Raw genomic sequence first — 17266 nt, 5'->3', positions numbered from 1 at the left:
GCTGCGCCGGGAGCGTTCCCATCCGTTCCTCCCTCGGAGAAACACCAGAGAGTGGGACTCCCGCGCACAGTTCTGCACAGACACGGAGGAAAACAAGAGAGAGCGCGACGGACGGGCGCTTGTGGAGAAAAGTGAAAAAGCTTACAGCACCTGGTATTCCCAGGCGGTCTCCCGTCCAAGTACTAACCAGGCCCGACCCTGCTTGGCTTCCGAGATCAGACGAGATCGGGCGTGTTCAGGGTGGTATGGCCGTAAGCTGTCCAAGGTACCACGCATGGGCCTCTTAGGGGTGGCGCTCGTCAGACGCGCCTCCAAGGCCCAGGCGGCAGCTGCGCCGGGAGCGTTCCCATCCGTTCCTCCCTCGGAGAAACACCAGAGAGTGGGACTCCCGCGCACAGTTCTGCACAGACACGGAGGAAAACAAGAGAGAGGATCCCTACGTTAAGCGCGGCGGACGGGCGCTTGTGGAGAAAAGTGAAAAAGCTTACAGCACCTGGTATTCCCGGGCGGTCTCCCGTCCAAGTACTAACCAGGCCCGACCCTGCTTGGCTTCCGAGATCAGACGAGATCGGGCGTGTTCAGGGTGGTATGGCCGTAAGCTGTCCAAGGTACCACGCATGGGCCTCTTAGGGGTGGCGCTCGTCAGACGCGCCTCCAAGGCCCAGGCGGCAGCTGCGCCGGGAGCGTTCCCATCCGTTCCTCCCTCGGAGAAACACCAGAGAGTGGGACTCCCGCGCACAGTTCTGCACAGACACGGAGGAAAACAAGAGAGAGGATCCCTACGTTAAGCGCGGCGGACGGGCGCTTGTGGAGAAAAGTGAAAAAGCTTACAGCACCTGGTATTCCCAGGCGGTCTCCCGTCCAAGTACTAACCAGGCCCGACCCTGCTTGGCTTCCGAGATCAGACGAGATCGGGCGTGTTCAGGGTGGTATGGCCGTAAGCTGTCCAAGGTACCACGCATGGGCCTCTTAGGGGTGGCGCTCGTCAGACGCGCCTCCAAGGCCCAGGCGGCAGCTGCGCCGGGAGCGTTCCCATCCGTTCCTCCCTCGGAGAAACACCAGAGAGTGGGACTCCCGCGCACAGTTCTGCACAGACACGGAGGAAAACAAGAGAGAGGATCCCTACGTTAAGCGCGGCGGACGGGCGCTTGTGGAGAAAAGTGAAAAAGCTTACAGCACCTGGTATTCCCAGGCGGTCTCCCGTCCAAGTACTAACCAGGCCCGACCCTGCTTGGCTTCCGAGATCAGACGAGATCGGGCGTGTTCAGGGTGGTATGGCCGTAAGCTGTCCAAGGTACCACGCATGGGCCTCTTAGGGGTGGCGCTCGTCAGACGCGCCTCCAAGGCCCAGGCGGCAGCTGCGCCGGGAGCGTTCCCATCCGTTCCTCCCTCGGAGAAACACCAGAGAGTGGGACTCCCGCGCACAGTTCTGCACAGACACGGAGGAAAACAAGAGAGAGCGCGGCGGACGGGCGCTTGTGGAGAAAAGTGAAAAAGCTTACAGCACCTGGTATTCCCAGGCGGTCTCCCGTCCAAGTACTAACCAGGCCCGACCCTGCTTGGCTTCCGAGATCAGACGAGATCGGGCGTGTTCAGGGTGGTATGGCCGTAAGCTGTCCAAGGTACCACGCATGGGCCTCTTAGGGGTGGCGCTCGTCAGACGCGCCTCCAAGGCCCAGGCGGCAGCTGCGCCGGGAGCGTTCCCATCCGTTCCTCCCTCGGAGAAACACCAGAGAGTGGGACTCCCGCGCACAGTTCTGCACAGACACGGAGGAAAACAAGAGAGAGCGCGGCGGACGGGCGCTTGTGGAGAAAAGTGAAAAAGCTTACAGCACCTGGTATTCCCAGGCGGTCTCCCGTCCAAGTACTAACCAGGCCCGACCCTGCTTGGCTTCCGAGATCAGACGAGATCGGGCGTGTTCAGGGTGGTATGGCCGTAAGCTGTCCAAGGTACCACGCATGGGCCTCTTAGGGGTGGCGCTCGTCAGACGCGCCTCCAAGGCCCAGGCGGCAGCTGCGCCGGGAGCGTTCCCATCCGTTCCTCCCTCAGAGAAACACCAGAGAGTGGGACTCCCGCGCACAGTTCTGCACAGACACGGAGGAAAACAAGAGAGAGCGCGGCGGACGGGCGCTTGTGGAGAAAAGTGAAAAAGCTTACAGCACCTGGTATTCCCAGGCGGTCTCCCGTCCAAGTACTAACCAGGCCCGACCCTGCTTGGCTTCCGAGATCAGACGAGATCGGGCGTGTTCAGGGTGGTATGGCCGTAAGCTGTCCAAGGTACCACGCATGGGCCTCTTAGGGGTGGCGCTCGTCAGACGCGCCTCCAAGGCCCAGGCGGCAGCTGCGCCGGGAGCGTTCCCATCCGTTCCTCCCTCGGAGAAACACCAGAGAGTGGGACTCCCGCGCACAGTTCTGCACAGACACGGAGGAAAACAAGAGAGAGCGCGGCGGACGGGCGCTTGTGGAGAAAAGTGAAAAAGCTTACAGCACCTGGTATTCCCAGGCGGTCTCCCGTCCAAGTACTAACCAGGCCCGACCCTGCTTGGCTTCCGAGATCAGACGAGATCGGGCGTGTTCAGGGTGGTATGGCCGTAAGCTGTCCAAGGTACCACGCATGGGCCTCTTAGGGGTGGCGCTCATCAGACGCGCCTCCAAGGCCCAGGCTGCAGCTGCGCCGGGAGCGTTCCCATCCGTTCCTCCCTCGGAGAAACACCAGAGAGTGGGACTCCCGCGCACAGTTCTGCACAGACACGGAGGAAAACAAGAGAGAGCGCGGCGGACGGGCGCTTGTGGAGAAAAGTGAAAAAGCTTACAGCACCTGGTATTCCCAGGCGGTCTCCCGTCCAAGTACTAACCAGGCCCGACCCTGCTTGGCTTCCGAGATCAGACGAGATCGGGCGTGTTCAGGGTGGTATGGCCGTAAGCTGTCCAAGGTACCACGCATGGGCCTCTTAGGGGTGGCGCTCGTCAGACGCGCCTCCAAGGCCCAGGCGGCAGCTGCGCCGGGAGCGTTCCCATCCGTTCCTCCCTCGGAGAAACACCAGAGAGTGGGACTCCCGCGCACAGTTTTGCACAGACACGGAGGAAAACAAGAGAGAGCGCGGCGGACGGGCGCTTGTGGAGAAAAGTGAAAAAGCTTACAGCACCTGGTATTCCCAGGCGGTCTCCCGTCCAAGTACTAACCAGGCCCGACCCTGCTTGGCTTCCGAGATCAGACGAGATCGGGCGTGTTCAGGGTGGTATGGCCGTAAGCTGGCCAAGATACCACGCATGGGCCTCTTAGGGGTGGCGCTCGTCAGACGCGCCTCCAAGGCCCAGGCGGCAGCTGCGCCGGGAGCGTTCCCATCCGTTCCTCCCTCGGAGAAACACCAGAGAGTGGGACTCCCGCGCACAGTTCTGCACAGACACGGAGGAAAACAAGAGAGAGCGCGGCGGACGGGCGCTTGTGGAGAAAAGTGAAAAAGCTTACAGCACCTGGTATTCCCAGGCGGTCTCCCGTCCAAGTACTAACCAGGCCCGACCCTGCTTGGCTTCCGAGATCAGACGAGATCGGGCGTGTTCAGGGTGGTATGGCCGTAAGCTGGCCAAGGTACCACGCATGGGCCTCTTAGGGGTGGCGCTCGTCAGACGCGCCTCCAAGGCCCAGGCGGCAGCTGCGCCGGGAGCGTTCCCATCCGTTCCTCCCTCGGAGAAACACCAGAGAGTGGGACTCCCGCGCACAGTTCTGCACAGACACGGAGGAAAACAAGAGAGAGGATCCCTACGTTAAGCGCGGCGGACGGGCGCTTGTGGAGAAAAGTGAAAAAGCTTACAGCACCTGGTATTCCCAGGCGGTCTCCCGTCCAAGTACTAACCAGGCCCGACCCTGCTTGGCTTCCGAGATCAGACGAGATCGGGCGTGTTCAGGGTGGTAAGGCCGTAAGCTGTCCAAGGTACCACGCATGGGCCTCTTAGGGGTGGCGCTCGTCAGACGCGCCTCCAAGGCCCAGGCGGCAGCTGCGCCGGGAGCGTTCCCATCCGTTCCTCCCTCGGAGAAACACCAGAGAGTGGGACTCCCGCGCACAGTTCTGCACAGACACGGAGGAAAACAAGAGAGAGGATCCCTACGTTAAGCGCGGCGGACGGGCGCTTGTGGAGAAAAGTGAAAAAGCTTACAGCACCTGGTATTCCCAGGCGGTCTCCCGTCCAAGTACTAACCAGGCCCGACCCTGCTTGGCTTCCGAGATCAGACGAGATCGGGCGTGTTCAGGGTGGTATGGCCGTAAGCTGTCCAAGGTACCACGCATGGGCCTCTTAGGGGTGGCGCTCGTCAGACGCGCCTCCAAGGCCCAGGCGGCAGCTGCGCCGGGAGCGTTCCCATCCGTTCCTCCCTCGGAGAAACACCAGAGAGTGGGACTCCCGCGCACAGTTCTGCACAGACACGGAGGAAAACAAGAGAGAGCGCGGCGGACGGGCGCTTGTGGAGAAAAGTGAAAAAGCTTACAGCACCTGGTATTCCCAGGCGGTCTCCCGTCCAAGTACTAACCAGGCCCGACCCTGCTTGGCTTCCGAGATCAGACGAGATCGGGCGTGTTCAGGGTGGTATGGCCGTAAGCTGTCCAAGGTACCACGCATGGGCCTCTTAGGGGTGGCGCTCGTCAGACGCGCCTCCAAGGCCCAGGCGGCAGCTGCGCCGGGAGCGTTCCCATCCGTTCCTCCCTCGGAGAAACACCAGAGAGTGGGACTCCCGCGCACAGTTCTGCACAGACACGGAGGAAAACAAGAGAGAGGATCCCTACGTTAAGCGCGGCGGACGGGCGCTTGTGGAGAAAAGTGAAAAAGCTTACAGCACCTGGTATTCCCAGGCGGTCTCCCGTCCAAGTACTAACCAGGCCCGACCCTGCTTGGCTTCCGAGATCAGACGAGATCGGGCGTGTTCAGGGTGGTATGGCCGTAAGCTGTCCAAGGTACCACGCATGGGCCTCTTAGGGGTGGCGCTCGTCAGACGCGCCTCCAAGGCCCAGGCGGCAGCTGCGCCGGGAGCGTTCCCATCCGTTCCTCCCTCGGAGAAACACCAGAGAGTGGGACTCCCGCGCACAGTTCTGCACAGACACGGAGGAAAACAAGAGAGAGCGCGGCGGACGGGCGCTTGTGGAGAAAAGTGAAAAAGCTTACAGCACCTGGTATTCCCAGGCGGTCTCCCGTCCAAGTACTAACCAGGCCCGACCCTGCTTGGCTTCCGAGATCAGACGAGATCGGGCGTGTTCAGGGTGGTATGGCCGTAAGCTGTCCAAGGTACCACGCATGGGCCTCTTAGGGGTGGCGCTCGTCAGACGCGCCTCCAAGGCCCAGGCGGCAGCTGCGCCGGGAGCGTTCCCATCCGTTCCTCCCTCGGAGAAACACCAGAGAGTGGGACTCCCGCGCACAGTTCTGCACAGACACGGAGGAAAACAAGAGAGAGCGCGGCGGACGGGCGCTTGTGGAGAAAAGTGAAAAAGCTTACAGCACCTGGTATTCCCAGGCGGTCTCCCGTCCAAGTACTAACCAGGCCCGACCCTGCTTGGCTTCCGAGATCAGACGAGATCGGGCGTGTTCAGGGTGGTATGGCCGTAAGCTGTCCAAGGTACCACGCATGGGCCTCTTAGGGGTGGCGCTCGTCAGACGCGCCTCCAAGGCCCAGGCGGCAGCTGCGCCGGGAGCGTTCCCATCCGTTCCTCCCTCGGAGAAACACCAGAGAGTGGGACTCCCGCGCACAGTTCTGCACAGACACGGAGGAAAACAAGAGAGAGGATCCCTACGTTAAGCGCGGCGGACGGGCGCTTGTGGAGAAAAGTGAAAAAGCTTACAGCACCTGGTATTCCCAGGCGGTCTCCCGTCCAAGTACTAACCAGGCCCGACCCTGCTTGGCTTCCGAGATCAGACGAGATCGGGCGTGTTCAGGGTGGTATGGCCGTAAGCTGTCCAAGGTACCACGCATGGGCCTCTTAGGGGTGGCGCTCGTCAGACGCGCCTCCAAGGCCCAGGCGGCAGCTGCGCCGGGAGCGTTCCCATCCGTTCCTCCCTCGGAGAAACACCAGAGAGTGGGACTCCCGCGCACAGTTCTGCACAGACACGGAGGAAAACAAGAGAGAGGATCCCTACGTTAAGCGCGGCGGACGGGCGCTTGTGGAGAAAAGTGAAAAAGCTTACAGCACCTGGTATTCCCAGGCGGTCTCCCGTCCAAGTACTAACCAGGCCCGACCCGGCTTGGCTTCCGAGATCAGACGAGAGCGGGCGTGTTCAGGGTGGTATGGCCGTAAGCTGTCCAAGGTACCACGCATGGGCCTCTTAGGGGTGGCGCTCGTCAGACGCGCCTCCAAGGCCCAGGCGGCAGCTGCGCCGGGAGCGTTCCCATCCGTTCCTCCCTCGGAGAAACACCAGAGAGTGGGACTCCCGCGCACAGTTCTGCACAGACACGGAGGAAAACAAGAGAGAGGATCCCTACGTTAAGCGCGGCGGACGGGCGCTTGTGGAGAAAAGTGAAAAAGCTTACAGCACCTGGTATTCCCAGGCGGTCTCCCGTCCAAGTACTAACCAGGCCCGACCCTGCTTGGCTTCCGAGATCAGACGAGATCGGGCGTGTTCAGGGTGGTATGGCCGTAAGCTGTCCACGGTACCACGCATGGGCCTCTTAGGGGTGGCGCTCGTCAGACGCGCCTCCAAGGCCCAGGCGGCAGCTGCGCCGGGAGCGTTCCCATCCGTTCCTCCCTCGGAGAAACACCAGAGAGTGGGACTCCCGCGCACAGTTCTGCACAGACACGGAGGAAAACAAGAGAGAGCGCGGCGGACGGGCGCTTGTGGAGAAAATGAAAAAGCTTACAGCACCTGGTATTCCCAGGCGGTCTCCCGTCCAAGTACTAACCAGGCCCGACCCTGCTTGGCTTCCGAGATCAGACGAGATCGGGCGTGTTCAGGGTGGTATGGCCGTAAGCTGTCCAAGGTACCACGCATGGGCCTCTTAGGGGTGGCGCTCGTCAGACGCGCCTCCAAGGCCCAGGCGGCAGCTGCGCCGGGAGCGTTCCCATCCGTTCCTCCCTCGGAGAAACACCAGAGAGTGGGACTCCCGCGCACAGTTCTGCACAGACACGGAGGAAAACAAGAGAGAGGATCCCTACGTTAAGCGCGGCGGACGGGCGCTTGTGGAGAAAAGTGAAAAAGCTTACAGCACCTGGTATTCCCAGGCGGTCCCCCGTCCAAGTACTAACCAGGCCCGACCCTGCTTGGCTTCCGAGATCAGACGAGATCGGGCGTGTTCAGGGTGGTATGGCCGTAAGCTGTCCAAGGTACCACGCATGGGCCTCTTAGGGGTGGCGCTCGTCAGACGCGCCTCCAAGGCCCAGGCGGCAGCTGCGCCGGGAGCGTTCCCATCCGTTCCTCCCTCGGAGAAACACCAGAGAGTGGGACTCCCGCGCACAGTTCTGCACAGACACGGAGGAAAACAAGAGAGAGCGCGGCGGACGGGCGCTTGTGGAGAAAAGTGAAAAAGCTTACAGCACCTGGTATTCCCAGGCGGTCTCCCGTCCAAGTACTAACCAGGCCCGACCCTGCTTGGCTTCCGAGATCAGACGAGATCGGGCGTGTTCAAGGTGGTATGGCCGTAAGCTGTCCAAGGTACCACGCATGGGCCTCTTAGGGGTGGCGCTTGTCAGACGCGCCTCCAAGGCCCAGGCGGCAGCTGCGCCGGGAGCGTTCCCATCCGTTCCTCCCTCGGAGAAACACCAGAGAGTGGGACTCCCGCGCACAGTTCTGCACAGACACGGAGGAAAACAAGAGAGAGCGCGGCGGACGGGCGCTTGTGGAGAAAAGTGAAAAAGCTTACAGCACCTGGTATTGCCAGGCAGTCTCCCGTCCAAGTACTAACCAGGCCCGACCCTGCTTGGCTTCCGAGATCAGACGAGATCGGGCGTGTTCAGGGTGGTATGGCCGTAAGCTGTCCAAGGTACCACGCATGGGCCTCTTAGGGGTGGCGCTCGTCAGACGCGCCTCCAAGGCCCAGGCGGCAGCTGCGCCGGGAGCGTTCCCATCCGTTCCTCCCTCGGAGAAACACCAGAGAGTGGGACTCCCGCGCACAGTTCTGCACAGACACGGAGGAAAACAAGAGAGAGCGCGGCGGACGGGCGCTTGTGGAGAAAAGTGAAAAAGCTTACAGCACCTGGTATTCCCAGGCGGTCTCCCGTCCAAGTACTAACCAGGCCCGACCCTGCTTGGCTTCCGAGATCAGACGAGATCGGGCGTGTTCAGGGTGGTATGGCCGTAAGCTGTCCAAGGTACCACGCATGGGCCTCTTAGGGGTGGCGCTCGTCAGACGCGCCTCCAAGGCCCAGGCGGCAGCTGCGCCGGGAGCGTTCCCATCCGTTCCTCCCTCGGAGAAACACCAGAGAGTGGGACTCCCGCGCACAGTTCTGCACAGACACGGAGGAAAACAAGAGAGAGGATCCCTACGTTAAGCGCGGCGGACGGGCGCTTGTGGAGAAAAGTGAAAAAGCTTACAGCACCTGGTATTCCCAGGCGGTCTCCCGTCCAAGTACTAACCAGGCCCGACCCTGCTTGGCTTCCGAGATCAGACGAGATCGGGCGTGTTCAGGGTGGTATGGCCGTAAGCTGTCCAAGGTACCACGCATGGGCCTCTTAGGGGTGGCGCTCGTCAGACGCGCCTCCAAGGCCCAGGCGGCAGCTGCGCCGGGAGCGTTCCCATCCGTTCCTCCCTCGGAGAAACACCAGAGAGTGGGACTCCCGCGCACAGTTCTGCACAGACACGGAGGAAAACAAGAGAGAGCGCGGCGGACGGGCGCTTGTGGAGAAAAGTGAAAAAGCTTACAGCACCTGGTATTCCCAGGCGGTCTCCCGTCCAAGTACTAACCAGGCCCGACCCTGCTTGGCTTCCGAGATCAGACGAGATCGGGCGTGTTCAGGGTGGTATGGCCGTAAGCTGTCCAAGGTACCACGCATGGGCCTCTTAGGGGTGGCGCTCGTCAGACGCGCCTCCAAGGCCCAGGCGGCAGCTGCGCCGGGAGCGTTCCCATCCGTTCCTCCCTCGGAGAAACACCAGAGAGTGGGACTCCCGCGCACAGTTCTGCACAGACACGGAGGAAAACAAGAGAGAGGATCCCTACGTTAAGCGCGGCGGACGGGCGCTTGTGGAGAAAAGTGAAAAAGCTTACAGCACCTGGTATTCCCAGGCGGTCTCCCGTCCAAGTACTAACCAGGCCCGACCCTGCTTGGCTTCCGAGATCAGACGAGATTGGGCGTGTTCAGGGTGGTATGGCCGTAAGCTGTCCAAGGTACCACGCATGGGCCTCTTAGGGGTGGCGCTCGTCAGACGCGCCTCCAAGGCCCAGGCGGCAGCTGCGCCGGGAGCGTTCCCATCCGTTCCTCCCTCGGAGAAACACCAGAGAGTGGGACTCCCGCGCACAGTTCTGCACAGACACGGAGGAAAACAAGAGAGAGGATCCCTACGTTAAGCGCGGCGGACGGGCGCTTGTGGAGAAAAGTGAAAAAGCTTACAGCACCTGGTACTCCCAGGCGGTCTCCCGTCCAAGTACTAACCAGGCCCGACCCTGCTTGGCTTCCGAGATCAGACGAGATCAGGCGTGTTCAGGGTGGTATGGCCGTAAGCTGTCCAAGGTACCACGCATGGGCCTCTTAGGGGTGGCGCTCGTCAGACGCGCCTCCAAGGCCCAGGCGGCAGCTGCGCCGGGAGCGTTCCCATCCGTTCCTCCCTCGGAGAAACACCAGAGAGTGGGACTCCCGCGCACAGTTCTGCACAGACACGGAGGAAAACAAGAGAGAGCGCGGCGGACGGGCGCTTGTGGAGAAAAGTGAAAAAGCTTACAGCACCTGGTATTCCCAGGCGGTCTCCCGTCTAAGTACTAACCAGGCCCGACCCTGCTTGGCTTCCGAGATCAGACGAGATCGGGCGTGTTCAGGGTGGTATGGCCGTAAGCTGTCCAAGGTACCACGCATGGGCCTCTTAGGGGTGGCGCTCGTCAGACGCGCCTCCAAGGCCCAGGCGGCAGCTGCGCCGGGAGCGTTCCCATCCGTTCCTCCCTCGGAGAAACACCAGAGAGTGGGACTCCCGCGCACAGTTCTGCACAGACACGGAGGAAAACAAGAGAGAGCGCGGCGGACGGGCGCTTGTGGAGAAAAGTGAAAAAGCTTACAGCACCTGGTATTCCCAGGCGGTCTCCCGTCCAAGTACTAAACAGGCCCGACCCTGCTTGGCTTCCGAGATCAGACGAGATCGGGCGTGTTTAGGGTGGTATGGCCGTAAGCTGTCCAAGGTACCACGCATGGGCCTCTTAGGGGTGGCGCTCGTCAGACGCGCCTCCAAGGCCCAGGCGGCAGCTGCGCCGGGAGCGTTCCCATCCGTTCCTCCCTCGGAGAAACACCAGAGAGTGGGACTCCCGCGCACAGTTCTGCACAGACACGGAGGAAAACAAGAGAGAGCGCGGCGGACGGGCGCTTGTGGAGAAAAGTGAAAAAGCTTACAGCACCTGGTATTCCCAGGCGGTCTCCCGTCCAAGTACTAACCAGGCCCGACCCTGCTTGGCTTCCGAGATCAGACGAGATCGGGCGTGTTCAGGGTGGTATGGCCGTAAGCTGTCCAAGGTACCACGCATGGGCCTCTTAGGGGTGGCGCTCGTCAGACGCGCCTCCAAGGCCCAGGCGGCAGCTGCGCCGGGAGCGTTCCCATCCGTTCCTCCCTCGGAGAAACACCAGAGAGTGGGACTCCCGCGCACAGTTCTGCACAGACACGGAGGAAAACAAGAGAGAGTGCGGCGGACGGGCGCTTGTGGAGAAAAGTGAAAAAGCTTACAGCACCTGGTATTCCCAGGCGGTCTCCCGTCCAAGTACTAACCAGGCCCGACCCTGCTTGGCTTCCGAGATCAGACGAGATCGGGCGTGTTCAGGGTGGTATGGCCGTAAGCTGTCCAAGGTACCACGCATGGGCCTCTTAGGGGTGGCGCTCGTCAGACGCGCCTCCAAGGCCCAGGCGGCAGCTGCGCCGGGAGCGTTCCCATCCGTTCCTCCCTCGGAGAAACACCAGAGAGTGGGACTCCCGCGCACAGTTCTGCACAGACACGGAGGAAAACAAGAGAGAGGATCCCTACGTTAAGCGCGGCGGACGGGCGCTTGTGGAGAAAAGTGAAAAAGCTTACAGCACCTGGTATTCCCAGGCGGTCTCCCGTCCAAGTACTAACCAGGCCCGACCCTGCTTGGCTTCCGAGATCAGACGAGATCGGGCGTGTTCAGGGTGGTATGGCCGTAAGCTGTCCAAGGTACCACGCATGGGCCTCTTAGGGGTGGCGCTCGTCAGACGCACCTCCAAGGCCCAGGCGGCAGCTGCGCCGGGAGCGTTCCCATCCGTTCCTCCCTCGGAGAAACACCAGAGAGTGGGACTCCCGCGCACAGTTCTGCACAGACACGGAGGAAAACAAGAGAGAGCGCGGCGGACGGGCGCTTGTGGAGAAAAGTGAAAAAGCTTACAGCACCTGGTATTCCCAGGCGGTCTCCCGTCCAAGTACTAACCAGGCCCGACCCTGCTTGGCTTCCGAGATCAGACGAGATCGGGCGTGTTCAGGGTGGTATGGCCGTAAGCTGTCCAAGGTACCACGCATGGGCCTCTTAGGGGTGGCGCTCGTCAGACGCGCCTCCAAGGCCCAGGCGGCAGCTGCGCCGGGAGCGTTCCCATCCGTTCCTCCCTCGGAGAAACACCAGAGAGTGGGACTCCCGCGCACAGTTCTGCACAGACACGGAGGAAAACAAGAGAGAGCGCGGCGGACGGGCGCTTGTGGAGAAAAGTGAAAAAGCTTACAGCACCTGGTATTCCCAGGCGGTCTCCCGTCCAAGTACTAACCAGGCCCGACCCTGCTTGGCTTCCGAGATCAGACGAGATCGGGCGTGTTCAGGGTGGTATGGCCGTAAGCTGTCCAAGGTACCACGCATGGGCCTCTTAGGGGTGGCGCTCGTCAGACGCGCCTCCAAGGCCCAGGCGGCAGCTGCGCCGGGAGCGTTCCCATCCGTTCCTCCCTCGGAGAAACACCAGAGAGTGGGACTCCCGCGCACAGTTCTGCACAGACACGGAGGAAAACAAGAGAGAGCGCGGCGGACGGGCGCTTGTGGAGAAAAGTGAAAAAGCTTACAGCACCTGGTATTCCCAGGCGGTCTCCCGTCCAAGTACTAACCAGGCCCGACCCTGCTTGGCTTCCGAGATCAGACGAGATCGGGCGTGTTCAGGGTGGTATGGCCGTAAGCTGTCCAAGGTACCACGCATGGGCCTCTTAGGGGTGGCGCTCGTCAGACACGCCTCCAAGGCCCAGGCGGCAGCTGCGCCGGGAGCGTTCCCATCCGTTCCTCCCTCGGAGAAACACCAGAGAGTGGGACTCCCGCGCACAGTTCTGCACAGACACGGAGGAAAACAAGAGAGAGGATCCCTACGTTAAGCGCGGCGGACGGGCGCTTGTGGAGAAAAGTGAAAAAGCTTACAGCACCTGGTATTCCCAGGCGGTCTCCCGTCCAAGTACTAACCAGGCCCGACCCTGCTTGGCTTCCGAGATCAGACGAGATCGGGCGTGTTCAGGGTGGTATGGCCGTAAGCTGTCCAAGGTACCACGCATGGGCCTCTTAGGGGTGGCGCTCGTCAGACGCGCCTCCAAGGCCCAGGCGGCAGCTGCGCCGGGAGCGTTCCCATCCGTTCCTCCCTCGGAGAAACACCAGAGAGTGGGACTCCCGCGCACAGTTCTGCACAGACACGGAGGAAAACAAGAGAGAGGATCCCTACGTTAAGCGCGGCGGACGGGCGCTTGTGGAGAAAAGTGAAAAAGCTTACAGCACCTGGTATTCCCAGGCGGTCTCCCGTCCAAGTACTAACCAGGCCCGACCCTGCTTGGCTTCCGAGATCAGACGAGATCGGGCGTGTTCAGGGTGGTATGGCCGTAAGCTGTCCAAGGTACCACGCATGGGCCTCTTAGGGGTGGCGCTCGTCAGACGCGCCTCCAAGGCCCAGGCGGCAGCTGCGCCGGGAGCGTTCCCATCCGTTCCTCCCTCGGAGAAACACCAGAGAGTGGGACTCCCGCGCACAGTTCTGCACAGACACGGAGGAAAACAAGAGAGAGGATCCCTACGTTAAGCGCGGCGGACGGGCGCTTGTGGAGAAAAGTGAAAAAGCTTACAGCACCTGGTATTCCCAGGCGGTCTCCCGTCCAAGTACTAACCAGGCCCGACCCGGCTTGGCTTCCGAGATCAGACGAGATCGGGCGTGTTCAGGGTGGTATGGCCGTAAGCTGTCCAAGGTACCACGCATGGGCCTCTTAGGGGTGGCGCTCGTCAGACGCGCCTCCAAGGCCCAGGCGGCAGCTGCGCCGGGAGCGTTCCCATCCGTTCCTCCCTCGGAGAAACACCAGAGAGTGGGACTCCCGCGCACAGTTCTGCACAGACACGGAGGAAAACAAGAGAGAGGATCCCTACGTTAAGCGCGGCGGACGGGCGCTTGTGGAGAAAAGTGAAAAAGCTTACAGCACCTGGTATTCCCAGGCGGTCTCCCATCCAAGTACTAACCAGGCCCGACCCTGCTTGGCTTCCGAGATCAGACGAGATCGGGCGTGTTCAGGGTGGTATGGCCGTAAGCTGTCCAAGGTACCACGCATGGGCCTCTTAGGGGTGGCGCTCGTCAGACGCGCCTCCAAGGCCCAGGCGGCAGCTGCGCCGGGAGCGTTCCCATCCGTTCCTCCCTCGGAGAAACACCAGAGAGTGGGACTCCCGCGCACAGTTCTGCACAGACACGGAGGAAAACAAGAGAGAGGATCCCTACGTTAAGCGCGGCGGACGGGCGCTTGTGGAGAAAAGTGAAAAAGCTTACAGCACCTGGTATTCCCAGGCGGTCTCCCGTCCAAGTACTAACCAGGCCCGACCCTGCTTGGCTTCCGAGATCAGACGAGATCGGGCGTGTTCAGGGTGGTATGGCCGTAAGCTGTCCACGGTACCACGCATGGGCCTCTTAGGGGTGGCGCTCGTCAGACGCGCCTCCAAGGCCCAGGCGGCAGCTGCGCCGGGAGCGTTCCCATCCGTTCCTCCCTCGGAGAAACACCAGAGAGTGGGACTCCCGCGCACAGTTCTGCACAGACACGGAGGAAAACAAGAGAGAGCGCGGCGGACGGGCGCTTGTGGAGAAAATGAAAAAGCTTACAGCACCTGGTATTCCCAGGCGGTCTCCCGTCCAAGTACTAACCAGGCCCGACCCTGCTTGGCTTCCGAGATCAGACGAGATCGGGCGTGTTCAGGGTGGTATGGCCGTAAGCTGTCCAAGGTACCACGCATGGGCCTCTTAGGGGTGGCGCTCGTCAGACGCGCCTCCAAGGCCCAGGCGGCAGCTGCGCCGGGAGCGTTCCCATCCGTTCCTCCCTCGGAGAAACACCAGAGAGTGGGACTCCCGCGCACAGTTCTGCACAGACACGGAGGAAAACAAGAGAGAGCGCGGCGGACGGGCGCTTGTGGAGAAAATGAAAAAGCTTACAGCACCTGGTATTCCCAGGCGGTCTCCCCTCCAAGTACTAACCAGGCCCGACCCTGCTTGGCTTCCGAGATCAGACGAGATCGGGCGTGTTCAGGGTGGTATGGCCGTAAGCTGTCCAAGGTACCACGCATGGGCCTCTTAGGGGTGGCGCTCGTCAGACGCGCCTCCAAGGCCCAGGCGGCAGCTGCGCCGGGAGCGTTCCCATCCGTTCCTCCCTCGGAGAAACACCAGAGAGTGGGACTCCCGCGCACAGTTCTGCACAGACACGGAGGAAAACAAGAGAGAGCGCGGCGGACGGGCGCTTGTGGAGAAAAGTGAAAAAGCTTACAGCACCTGGTATTCCCAGGCGGTCTCCCGTCCAAGTACTAACCAGGCCCGACCCTGCTTGGCTTCCGAGATCAGACGAGATCGGGCGTGTTCAGGGTGGTATGGCCGTAAGCTGTCCAAGGTACCACGCATGGGCCTCTTAGGGGTGGCGCTCGTCAGACGCGCCTCCAAGGCCCAGGCGGCAGCTGCGCCGGGAGCGTTCCCATCCGTTCCTCCCTCGGAGAAACACCAGAGAGTGGGACTCCCGCGCACAGTTCTGCACAGACACGGAGGAAAACAAGAGAGAGCGCGGCGGACGGGCGCTTGTGGAGAAAAGTGAAAAAGCTTACAGCACCTGGTATTCCCAGGCGGTCTCCCGTCCAAGTACTAACCAGGCCCGACCCTGCTTGGCTTCCGAGATCAGACGAGATCGGGCGTGTTCAGGGTGGTATGGCCGTAAGCTGTCCAAGGTACCACGCATGGGCCCCTTAGGGGTGGCGCTCGTCAGACGCGCCTCCAAGGCCCAGGCGGCAGCTGCGCCGGGAGCGTTCCCATCCATTCCTCCCTCGGAGAAACACCAGAGAGTGGGACTCCCGCGCACAGTTCTGCACAGACACGGAGGAAAACAAGAGAGAGCGCGGCGGACGGGCGCTTGTGGAGAAAAGTGAAAAAGCTTACAGCACCTGGTATTCCCAGGCGGTCTCCCGTCCAATTACTAACCAGGCCCGACCCTGCTTGACTTCCGAGATCAGACGAGATCGGGCGTGTTCAGGGTGGTATGGCCGTAAGCTGTCCAAGGTACCACGCATGGGCCTCTTAGGGGTGGCGCTCGTCAGACGCGCCTCCAAGGCCCAGGCGGCAGCTGCGCCGGGAGCGTTCCCATCCGTTCCTCCCTCGGAGAAACACCAGAGAGTGGGACTCCCGCGCACAGTTCTGCACAGACACGGACGAAAACAAGAGAGAGGATCCCTACGTTAAGCGCGGCGGACGGGCGCTTGTGGAGAAAAGTGAAAAAGCTTACAGCACCTGGTATTCCCAGGCGGTCTCCCGTCCAAGTACTAACCAGGCCCGACCCTGCTTGGCTTCCGAGATCAGACGAGATCGGGCGTGTTCAGGGTGGTATGGCTGTAAGCTGTCCAAGGTACCACGCATGGGCCTCTTAGGGGTGGCGCTCGTCAGACGCGCCTCCAAGGCCCAGGCGGCAGCTGCGCCGGGAGCGTTCCCATCCGTTCCTCCCTCGGAGAAACACCAGAGAGTGGGACTCCCGCGCACAGTTCTGCACAGAACGTCCGCCTACGTTAAGCGCGGCGGACGGGCGCTTGTGGAGAAAAGTGAAAAAGCTTACAGCACCTGGTATTCCCAGGCGGTCTCCCGTCCAAGTACTAACCAGGCCCGACCCTGCTTGGCTTCCGAGATCAGACGAGATCGGGCGTGTTCAGGGTGGTATGGCCGTAAGCTGTCCAAGGTACCACGCCTGGGCCTCTTAGGGGTGGCGCTCGTCAGACGCGCCTCCAAGGCCCAGGCGGCAGCTGCGCCGGGAGCGTTCCCATCCGTTCCTCCCTCGGAGAAACACCAGAGAGTGGGACTCCCGCGCACAGTTCTGCACAGACACGGAGGAAAACAAGAGAGAGCGCGGCGGACGGGCGCTTGTGGAGAAAAGTGAAAAAGCTTACAGCACCTGGTATTCCCAGGCGGTCTCCCGTCCAAGTACTAACCAGGCCCGACCCTGCTTGGCTTCCGAGATCAGACGAGATCGGGCGTGTTCAGGGTGGTATGGCCGTAAGCTGTCCAAGGTACCACGCATGGGCCTCTTAGGGGTGGCGCTCGTCAGACGCGCCTCCAAGGCCCAGGCGGCAGCTGCGCCCGGAGGGTTCCCATCCGTTCCTCCCTCGGAGAAACACCAGAGAGTGGGACTCCCGCGCACAGTTCTGCACAGACACGGAGGAAAACAAGAGAGAGCGCGGCGGACGGGCGCTTGTGGAGAAAAGTGAAAAAGCTTACAGCACCTGGTATTCCCAGGCGGTCTCCCGTCCAAGTACTAACCAGGCCCGACCCTGCTTGGCTTCCGAGATCAGACGAGATCGGGCGTGTTCAGGGTGGTATGGCCGTAAGCTGTCCAAGGTACCACGCATGGGCCTCTTAGGGGTGGCGCTCGTCAGACGCGCCTCCAAGGCCCAGGCGGCAGCTGCGCCGGGAGCGCTCCCATCCGTTCCTCCCTCGGAGAAACACCAGAGAGTGGGACTCCCGCGCACAGTTCTGCACAGACACGGAGGAAAACAAGAGAGAGCGCGGCGGATGGGCGCTTGTGGAGAAAAGTGAAAAAGCTTACAGCACCTGGTATTCCCAGGCAGTCTCCCGTCCAAGTACTAACCAGGCCCGACCCTGCTTGGCTTCCGAGATCAGACGAGATCGGGCGTGTTCAGGGTGGT

General features: G+C 61.5%; 52 non-coding genes across 52 annotated transcripts in view; all 52 read right to left on the bottom strand.

The window, feature by feature from the left end:
• Positions 1-138: 138 nt before the first annotated feature.
• LOC122977284 lies at positions 139-257 on the bottom strand. The gene has a single exon (XR_006401525.1). It is a non-coding gene; the product is annotated as a 5S ribosomal RNA (ribosomal RNA).
• Positions 258-481: 224 nt separating this feature from the next.
• Positions 482-600, bottom strand: LOC122977794. The gene has a single exon (XR_006402011.1). It is a non-coding gene; the product is annotated as a 5S ribosomal RNA (ribosomal RNA).
• A 224-nt stretch (positions 601-824) lies between these two features.
• On the bottom strand, positions 825-943 carry LOC122977282. Its single transcript, XR_006401523.1, has one exon. It is a non-coding gene; the product is annotated as a 5S ribosomal RNA (ribosomal RNA).
• Positions 944-1167: 224 nt separating this feature from the next.
• On the bottom strand, positions 1168-1286 carry LOC122977281. The gene has a single exon (XR_006401522.1). It is a non-coding gene; the product is annotated as a 5S ribosomal RNA (ribosomal RNA).
• Positions 1287-1495: 209 nt separating this feature from the next.
• Positions 1496-1614, bottom strand: LOC122977280. Its single transcript, XR_006401521.1, has one exon. It is a non-coding gene; the product is annotated as a 5S ribosomal RNA (ribosomal RNA).
• A 209-nt stretch (positions 1615-1823) lies between these two features.
• LOC122977279 lies at positions 1824-1942 on the bottom strand. The gene has a single exon (XR_006401520.1). It is a non-coding gene; the product is annotated as a 5S ribosomal RNA (ribosomal RNA).
• Positions 1943-2151: 209 nt separating this feature from the next.
• LOC122977278 lies at positions 2152-2270 on the bottom strand. Its single transcript, XR_006401519.1, has one exon. It is a non-coding gene; the product is annotated as a 5S ribosomal RNA (ribosomal RNA).
• A 209-nt stretch (positions 2271-2479) lies between these two features.
• On the bottom strand, positions 2480-2598 carry LOC122977277. Its single transcript, XR_006401518.1, has one exon. It is a non-coding gene; the product is annotated as a 5S ribosomal RNA (ribosomal RNA).
• A 209-nt stretch (positions 2599-2807) lies between these two features.
• On the bottom strand, positions 2808-2926 carry LOC122977275. Its single transcript, XR_006401517.1, has one exon. It is a non-coding gene; the product is annotated as a 5S ribosomal RNA (ribosomal RNA).
• Positions 2927-3135: 209 nt separating this feature from the next.
• LOC122977274 lies at positions 3136-3254 on the bottom strand. Its single transcript, XR_006401516.1, has one exon. It is a non-coding gene; the product is annotated as a 5S ribosomal RNA (ribosomal RNA).
• Positions 3255-3463: 209 nt separating this feature from the next.
• On the bottom strand, positions 3464-3582 carry LOC122977273. The gene has a single exon (XR_006401515.1). It is a non-coding gene; the product is annotated as a 5S ribosomal RNA (ribosomal RNA).
• Positions 3583-3806: 224 nt separating this feature from the next.
• On the bottom strand, positions 3807-3925 carry LOC122977906. Its single transcript, XR_006402120.1, has one exon. It is a non-coding gene; the product is annotated as a 5S ribosomal RNA (ribosomal RNA).
• Positions 3926-4149: 224 nt separating this feature from the next.
• On the bottom strand, positions 4150-4268 carry LOC122977272. The gene has a single exon (XR_006401514.1). It is a non-coding gene; the product is annotated as a 5S ribosomal RNA (ribosomal RNA).
• Positions 4269-4477: 209 nt separating this feature from the next.
• On the bottom strand, positions 4478-4596 carry LOC122977270. The gene has a single exon (XR_006401512.1). It is a non-coding gene; the product is annotated as a 5S ribosomal RNA (ribosomal RNA).
• A 224-nt stretch (positions 4597-4820) lies between these two features.
• Positions 4821-4939, bottom strand: LOC122977269. The gene has a single exon (XR_006401511.1). It is a non-coding gene; the product is annotated as a 5S ribosomal RNA (ribosomal RNA).
• A 209-nt stretch (positions 4940-5148) lies between these two features.
• Positions 5149-5267, bottom strand: LOC122977268. The gene has a single exon (XR_006401510.1). It is a non-coding gene; the product is annotated as a 5S ribosomal RNA (ribosomal RNA).
• Positions 5268-5476: 209 nt separating this feature from the next.
• LOC122977267 lies at positions 5477-5595 on the bottom strand. The gene has a single exon (XR_006401509.1). It is a non-coding gene; the product is annotated as a 5S ribosomal RNA (ribosomal RNA).
• Positions 5596-5819: 224 nt separating this feature from the next.
• LOC122977266 lies at positions 5820-5938 on the bottom strand. Its single transcript, XR_006401508.1, has one exon. It is a non-coding gene; the product is annotated as a 5S ribosomal RNA (ribosomal RNA).
• Positions 5939-6162: 224 nt separating this feature from the next.
• Positions 6163-6281, bottom strand: LOC122978137. Its single transcript, XR_006402343.1, has one exon. It is a non-coding gene; the product is annotated as a 5S ribosomal RNA (ribosomal RNA).
• Positions 6282-6505: 224 nt separating this feature from the next.
• Positions 6506-6624, bottom strand: LOC122977265. Its single transcript, XR_006401507.1, has one exon. It is a non-coding gene; the product is annotated as a 5S ribosomal RNA (ribosomal RNA).
• A 208-nt stretch (positions 6625-6832) lies between these two features.
• Positions 6833-6951, bottom strand: LOC122977264. Its single transcript, XR_006401506.1, has one exon. It is a non-coding gene; the product is annotated as a 5S ribosomal RNA (ribosomal RNA).
• Positions 6952-7175: 224 nt separating this feature from the next.
• LOC122977747 lies at positions 7176-7294 on the bottom strand. The gene has a single exon (XR_006401964.1). It is a non-coding gene; the product is annotated as a 5S ribosomal RNA (ribosomal RNA).
• Positions 7295-7503: 209 nt separating this feature from the next.
• Positions 7504-7622, bottom strand: LOC122977805. The gene has a single exon (XR_006402022.1). It is a non-coding gene; the product is annotated as a 5S ribosomal RNA (ribosomal RNA).
• Positions 7623-7831: 209 nt separating this feature from the next.
• LOC122978133 lies at positions 7832-7950 on the bottom strand. The gene has a single exon (XR_006402339.1). It is a non-coding gene; the product is annotated as a 5S ribosomal RNA (ribosomal RNA).
• A 209-nt stretch (positions 7951-8159) lies between these two features.
• LOC122977263 lies at positions 8160-8278 on the bottom strand. The gene has a single exon (XR_006401505.1). It is a non-coding gene; the product is annotated as a 5S ribosomal RNA (ribosomal RNA).
• A 224-nt stretch (positions 8279-8502) lies between these two features.
• Positions 8503-8621, bottom strand: LOC122977262. The gene has a single exon (XR_006401504.1). It is a non-coding gene; the product is annotated as a 5S ribosomal RNA (ribosomal RNA).
• Positions 8622-8830: 209 nt separating this feature from the next.
• LOC122977261 lies at positions 8831-8949 on the bottom strand. Its single transcript, XR_006401503.1, has one exon. It is a non-coding gene; the product is annotated as a 5S ribosomal RNA (ribosomal RNA).
• A 224-nt stretch (positions 8950-9173) lies between these two features.
• On the bottom strand, positions 9174-9292 carry LOC122978067. The gene has a single exon (XR_006402277.1). It is a non-coding gene; the product is annotated as a 5S ribosomal RNA (ribosomal RNA).
• Positions 9293-9516: 224 nt separating this feature from the next.
• LOC122977996 lies at positions 9517-9635 on the bottom strand. Its single transcript, XR_006402207.1, has one exon. It is a non-coding gene; the product is annotated as a 5S ribosomal RNA (ribosomal RNA).
• A 209-nt stretch (positions 9636-9844) lies between these two features.
• LOC122977791 lies at positions 9845-9963 on the bottom strand. The gene has a single exon (XR_006402008.1). It is a non-coding gene; the product is annotated as a 5S ribosomal RNA (ribosomal RNA).
• Positions 9964-10172: 209 nt separating this feature from the next.
• LOC122978084 lies at positions 10173-10291 on the bottom strand. Its single transcript, XR_006402293.1, has one exon. It is a non-coding gene; the product is annotated as a 5S ribosomal RNA (ribosomal RNA).
• Positions 10292-10500: 209 nt separating this feature from the next.
• LOC122977258 lies at positions 10501-10619 on the bottom strand. Its single transcript, XR_006401501.1, has one exon. It is a non-coding gene; the product is annotated as a 5S ribosomal RNA (ribosomal RNA).
• A 209-nt stretch (positions 10620-10828) lies between these two features.
• Positions 10829-10947, bottom strand: LOC122977257. Its single transcript, XR_006401500.1, has one exon. It is a non-coding gene; the product is annotated as a 5S ribosomal RNA (ribosomal RNA).
• A 224-nt stretch (positions 10948-11171) lies between these two features.
• Positions 11172-11290, bottom strand: LOC122977256. Its single transcript, XR_006401499.1, has one exon. It is a non-coding gene; the product is annotated as a 5S ribosomal RNA (ribosomal RNA).
• A 209-nt stretch (positions 11291-11499) lies between these two features.
• On the bottom strand, positions 11500-11618 carry LOC122977255. Its single transcript, XR_006401498.1, has one exon. It is a non-coding gene; the product is annotated as a 5S ribosomal RNA (ribosomal RNA).
• Positions 11619-11827: 209 nt separating this feature from the next.
• LOC122977254 lies at positions 11828-11946 on the bottom strand. The gene has a single exon (XR_006401497.1). It is a non-coding gene; the product is annotated as a 5S ribosomal RNA (ribosomal RNA).
• A 209-nt stretch (positions 11947-12155) lies between these two features.
• On the bottom strand, positions 12156-12274 carry LOC122977253. The gene has a single exon (XR_006401496.1). It is a non-coding gene; the product is annotated as a 5S ribosomal RNA (ribosomal RNA).
• A 224-nt stretch (positions 12275-12498) lies between these two features.
• On the bottom strand, positions 12499-12617 carry LOC122977252. Its single transcript, XR_006401495.1, has one exon. It is a non-coding gene; the product is annotated as a 5S ribosomal RNA (ribosomal RNA).
• A 224-nt stretch (positions 12618-12841) lies between these two features.
• On the bottom strand, positions 12842-12960 carry LOC122977251. The gene has a single exon (XR_006401494.1). It is a non-coding gene; the product is annotated as a 5S ribosomal RNA (ribosomal RNA).
• Positions 12961-13184: 224 nt separating this feature from the next.
• On the bottom strand, positions 13185-13303 carry LOC122977977. The gene has a single exon (XR_006402189.1). It is a non-coding gene; the product is annotated as a 5S ribosomal RNA (ribosomal RNA).
• A 224-nt stretch (positions 13304-13527) lies between these two features.
• LOC122978242 lies at positions 13528-13646 on the bottom strand. Its single transcript, XR_006402411.1, has one exon. It is a non-coding gene; the product is annotated as a 5S ribosomal RNA (ribosomal RNA).
• Positions 13647-13870: 224 nt separating this feature from the next.
• On the bottom strand, positions 13871-13989 carry LOC122977250. Its single transcript, XR_006401493.1, has one exon. It is a non-coding gene; the product is annotated as a 5S ribosomal RNA (ribosomal RNA).
• Positions 13990-14197: 208 nt separating this feature from the next.
• Positions 14198-14316, bottom strand: LOC122977249. The gene has a single exon (XR_006401492.1). It is a non-coding gene; the product is annotated as a 5S ribosomal RNA (ribosomal RNA).
• A 208-nt stretch (positions 14317-14524) lies between these two features.
• LOC122977758 lies at positions 14525-14643 on the bottom strand. Its single transcript, XR_006401975.1, has one exon. It is a non-coding gene; the product is annotated as a 5S ribosomal RNA (ribosomal RNA).
• Positions 14644-14852: 209 nt separating this feature from the next.
• LOC122977247 lies at positions 14853-14971 on the bottom strand. The gene has a single exon (XR_006401490.1). It is a non-coding gene; the product is annotated as a 5S ribosomal RNA (ribosomal RNA).
• A 209-nt stretch (positions 14972-15180) lies between these two features.
• LOC122977246 lies at positions 15181-15299 on the bottom strand. Its single transcript, XR_006401489.1, has one exon. It is a non-coding gene; the product is annotated as a 5S ribosomal RNA (ribosomal RNA).
• Positions 15300-15508: 209 nt separating this feature from the next.
• Positions 15509-15627, bottom strand: LOC122977953. Its single transcript, XR_006402166.1, has one exon. It is a non-coding gene; the product is annotated as a 5S ribosomal RNA (ribosomal RNA).
• Positions 15628-15851: 224 nt separating this feature from the next.
• Positions 15852-15970, bottom strand: LOC122977743. Its single transcript, XR_006401960.1, has one exon. It is a non-coding gene; the product is annotated as a 5S ribosomal RNA (ribosomal RNA).
• Positions 15971-16175: 205 nt separating this feature from the next.
• On the bottom strand, positions 16176-16294 carry LOC122977245. Its single transcript, XR_006401488.1, has one exon. It is a non-coding gene; the product is annotated as a 5S ribosomal RNA (ribosomal RNA).
• A 209-nt stretch (positions 16295-16503) lies between these two features.
• Positions 16504-16622, bottom strand: LOC122977243. The gene has a single exon (XR_006401487.1). It is a non-coding gene; the product is annotated as a 5S ribosomal RNA (ribosomal RNA).
• A 209-nt stretch (positions 16623-16831) lies between these two features.
• LOC122977242 lies at positions 16832-16950 on the bottom strand. The gene has a single exon (XR_006401486.1). It is a non-coding gene; the product is annotated as a 5S ribosomal RNA (ribosomal RNA).
• Positions 16951-17159: 209 nt separating this feature from the next.
• LOC122977916 overlaps positions 17160-17266 on the bottom strand; it is a 119-nt gene continuing 12 nt past the window's right edge. The window contains exon 1 of the ribosomal RNA XR_006402130.1: positions 17160-17266. This exon is cut by the window's right edge and continues 12 nt beyond it. This is a non-coding gene — a ribosomal RNA (5S ribosomal RNA).

Source organism: Thunnus albacares, chromosome 24, assembly GCF_914725855.1.
Source record: "Thunnus albacares chromosome 24, fThuAlb1.1, whole genome shotgun sequence".
In the NCBI taxonomy this organism is placed as follows: domain Eukaryota; kingdom Metazoa; phylum Chordata; class Actinopteri; order Scombriformes; family Scombridae; genus Thunnus; species Thunnus albacares.
The sequence above is the reverse complement of the archived record's forward strand: the minus strand, read 5'-3'. Positions and strand labels throughout refer to the sequence as shown.